The sequence below is a fragment of the Bos grunniens genome, chromosome 27, assembly GCF_055505025.1.
Source record: "Bos grunniens cultivar Pamir isolate PY7600 chromosome 27, Bosgru_T2T1.0, whole genome shotgun sequence".
NCBI lineage: Eukaryota > Metazoa > Chordata > Mammalia > Artiodactyla > Bovidae > Bos > Bos grunniens.
The window spans coordinates 39,073,305-39,078,070 of NC_141191.1; positions in this window are offsets into that span (position 1 = coordinate 39,073,305).

The window sequence follows — 4,766 nt, forward strand, 5'->3', positions numbered from 1 at the left end:
GTGGGAAATGCTTTCAGACACCACCTGGTTAGAGCTTTAGGACCAAACTAGTCAAAATTGGGACATTAACATGACTCTTCTCTATCATCACTTGGATTAGGGAGTCACCTGTGAATATTGGCTTATCCAAGCACAGTCAAGGGGGTAGAAGTTAACATCAGATCCCTGCCTCCAGAGCTTCATTGACTCCCCTGTGCTAATTAGGATGCTTCTAGGTCTGGATGGAATGACTCCTTGACTAAGAGTCAGGAGACCTCGACCTGGCCCCTGCTTGGCCACTGACCTTCATTCAATACATGATCTCACCTCTCCAGTGCCTTTTTCTGAAATGTGGACGATCGCACCTGCTCTACCTGGCTCCCAGCTGTGCTGTGAGGATAAGCAGAGTATATGCCAGTGCTCCCCCTGACACACACACTTAAGAAGCCCTCCTGGAACCTTCTGACTCTTTTCATTGTGCAAATATAGGCCTTGCCTTAGGGTTTTCTGTGTTGTTGCTGCGTGAATGGCTGGTGGAAAAGTCAAGGTGGACTCGGGAGGAAAGGAGGAAGCCAAGGCCAGGCTTCTCCCGGCAGTGCCTCCAGCCCAAACCACCCCCCTCTAGCGGCCATGGGTCCCCAGCATCCCCCAGTGAACTGGGGCTTAGAGCACCATCCCAGGTGCTGTGGGCAGCCCCCGTCCTGAGTTCTCAGAGCCACGTAAGAGGAACAATGCCCGCCTCAGCACCTCCACCCAGCACGCCCACACCTTCCTAGGCAGCTGGCCACTTCCATTCCCGCTGGGCAGCCTGACGGCTCACACGACTCCTTGGCTCCCCCAAGGTCAAGCCTACTTCCCACCGCACTCTCCCACGGCCTCGCCTGCCAGCCTGGCTGGAGTCCCGCATTGTGCTAAGGAGCAGGGAACCAGGGGTTGGTGGGAAATATTGTGCAATTCCTAGGGATTATGGTAATGTGTATCCCCCTTCCATTTAATCATAAGTAGAGACAACTAAACACTAGATTATAGGCATCAGAAGTTGTTGACTGTTTATTAAAACCAGGAGGGCAGTCCAGTGTGATCCAACAGTACATATTCATTAAGCTGGGGAGGGGGGGAAGGAAGTGCTTTTAAACTTCTCCACTGCGTATAATTTACTCTGATGAATACCCAGAGAGTATGTGTTTCATGTCAAATACAAGTTAATTTTCCCTCTGGCTCTTTCCCATGAACTTGCCACGAGGCCATAACTACTTAATCCGCTCTAGCACTGGGGTTCCAGAAAACTCTTACTAAATTATAGTCCTGGAGTTCCTCCCTCTCACTGAAGCCCACCCGTTACCTCATCTGTCAACCCAGATGAACATACCTTCGGCTCGGTACCCCCTCTGAGACCTTTCATAGACTCTTTCCCGGGGTCCTGACATCCTCAGAGTCACCTGTCTGTCCTGTTGCCTCTGCCACTAACTTCTTCCCTTTTCTGACACGGAGAGAACCCCAGCCTCACGTCCGCATCAGAGAGAAACAAGAAAACAGTACCAGCGATGAATCCAGATATGCTTGTGGAAATGTTTTAACATACAGTTTGGGGGATTACCGTCACCATGGAATCCCTCTGCTTCACATCTTAAACAAGAATCACCATCTTTCATCAACTCAGGAAAATTTCTTGCCTTTTGATGTTTGATTTTTCTTTTTCTTTCTTTTGTGGAATTCCAGCTCACTGAGATTTAAACCTTATAATTCTGTCCTTTCTGGAGCAGGAAATGGCAACCCACTCTAGTATTCTTGCCTGGAGAATCCCATAGACAGAGGAGCCTGGTGGGCTACAGTCCATGCTGACACGAACAGTCAGACGTGACAGAGTGACTGAACACACACACACACACACACACACACACACACACATTCTGTCCTTTATCGTGTTTCTTTCTTTCTCTTACATGCTTTTCATTTCTTTATCTCTCTGTGTTGCATTCTGGGGAAGATCTCTGGGTATTTTTCTGTTCACAACTCTTCCTGTCTCTTATGTTTACAACAGAATTAAGCATCTTATTGAGGCACAATAAAGTCCTAAGTTTTTTACACAAACGCACTCATTTCCTTGAGCAGATTTCAGCATTAAACAGTTGCACACACATCAAGTTTCAGCTGTTCATTTGTTAATAAGGTTAAGTCCCCAAAGATGTACCAGAATGACTGTGCACAGTTAGGGGGAAAATATTATCTCCTAAATAGAAAATTGTGTGGCTGGCTTCTGAAAACCTTCATTCTCATTTGTAGCTTCACAAAAGAAAACTTTCATTTAAAAGTCCAACCCTTCCTTCTTTGGCTGTGACCTACAGGCCCTGAGTGGTCAGTGGAAACGCCAGGTTGGGAGTTGTTCTTTTGACCTTGATGTAAAGACTGGATGTCCTTCTGTCCCACATGACATCAGATCGCTCTAGGACCCCAGCCTCAAGAGGAGTCAACCAGGTTGGATGCTTATGGCCTGAACATACACGAAGATGGAAGACTGTATATATACATATAAATGAGTCACTTTGCTGCACGGCAGTGCTTAACACAACATTGCAATACAACTATACATAAATTAAAAAAAAAAGAAGACTGAATTATCCAGGGCCAGGGAAGGATTATATAATCTTTTATCTAAGAATCTTCCAATTCTTCCAGCTTGACTGAGCTACCTTTTAGCCTATCCATTGAGTTTTAATTTTTGTTATTATCATGGTTTTATTTTGTTTTTAAAGTACTGGTCTTTTTTTCAGGTCTGTCTGGTCTCTTTGGTAGTATTTTATTTCTTGCTTCTTTTTTTGATTCCCTCTTTTATTTCTATGTTATTGTTGTTGCTGTTTAGTTGTTAAGTCGTATTTAACTCTTTTGCGACCCCATGGACTCTAGCCCACCAGACTTCTCTGTCCGTGGGATTTCCCAGGCAAGAATACTGCAGTGGGTTGCCATGCCCTTCTCCAGGGGGTCTTCCCAACCCAAGGATCGAACCTGCGTCTCTCGCTTGGCAGGAGAGTTCTTTACCCCTGAGCCACTGGGGAAGCCCTTTGCTTCTTTAAAGGCTGTGGAATGCTCACTTTCAGTTCTCAGGGGACTTGCCAGTATCTGGGGGTCTGCCCTCTCATGGCTGGTCCTGCTGGCTCCTGCTCTGAGGCTTGTTATCTCCTGCATATTTAACTGGGGCTATGAGCTTGTGTCCTACTTACCGAGCTGAATTTGTGGAATCACACGAAGTTTTGGCTGAGTATGCAAACCTCCAAAAAGGTTTTACCTTTCATTCTTCCAGGTGCCCTCAACCCAAGACCTCTAGAAGTTACAGTTCCCAGTCCTGGAGTTTCTGGACAGCCCAGATGGCTCAAATTCATTCCTTAAACCCATTGAGGGAAGGCCGTGATTATATGCTTTCAGAGGACTTTCCCCCATATCTAGAGTCAGGGTCAAAGCAGATGAGTTTCTTTGTCATGTCTTTGCTGGTACAGAGCCATTCGAGTCCATGTTTATGCTGAGAGTGGTGTATATATGTGAGGAGTCTTATTTCCAACTTCCCAATCTGCACGGACCCAAGGCCTTGTCTCTTTACTCCATCTGTTCAGTTCGGTTCAGCCTCTCAGTCAAGTCCGACTTTGCGACCCCATGGACTGCAGCACACCAGGCTTCCCTGTCGATCACCAACTCCTGGAGCTGACTCAAACTCATGTCCACTGAGTCGGTGATGCCACCCAACCGTCTCATCCTCTGTCGTCCCCTTCTCCTCCCGTCTTCAATCTTTCCCAGCACCAGAGTCTTTACTCTATGGGGCCACTCATATCCATGGCTCTCAGAAACCGAGGCCATAAATACTTTCCTGGGGTCTATGCGTAGAAGCTCCCAGAACCTGTGCTTTCCTGGGCTCTCTTCATTTTGAGTGCTGAGAATTTCCCTTGCTTTCTCAAAAGTACAGTCACTGGCAAGATTATTTGTAATAGTCAAGATATGGAAACAAGAAGTCTCTTGACAGATGCATTGGTAAACAAAATGTGGTAATTAAACAGTGGAATATCGTTCAGCCACCAAAAAGAAGGAAATACTGCCATTCGTGATGACATAGATAGAACTCAAAGGCATTATGCCCAGTGGAATGTCAGACAGAGAGACAAATAACGTTATGATCTCACTTATATGTGAAATCTAAAATAAAAACAAAAGCCAAAACTCAGAAAAAGAGGTAAGACTTGTGGTCACTAGAGGCAGGATGTGGAGGGAGGTGGAACTGTACTAAGGTGACCAAAAGTTACAAAATTCAAGTTAAAAGATGAGTAAGTACTTGGATGCAATGGTTAACATGATGGCTGTGTGGTTTACTTGAAAGCTGCAAAGAGAGTAAATCCTAAGAATTCTCATCAGAAGGAAGGAAACATTTTTCTTCTTTTTTTTGGGCAACCATATGAGAAAATGGGTGTTAAATAAACTTAATTGGTAATCAACATGCAACACATATAAATCAGATCATTATGCTGTATACTTTAAACAGTGTTGTATGTCAGTTATGGGATTCCAAGGTGGCTCAGTGGTAAAGAATCTGCCTGCCAATGCAGGAGATGTGGGTTCAATCCCTTGGGTCAGGAAGATCCCCTGGAGGAAGAAATGGCAACCCACCACAGTATTCTTGCCTGGAGAATTCCACGGACAGAGGAGCCACAGTCCATGGGATAGCAAAGAGTCAGACACGACTGAGCTCTCTCTCTCTCGCTCTCTCTCTCATACACACACACATACTCCACCATACCATATGTTAT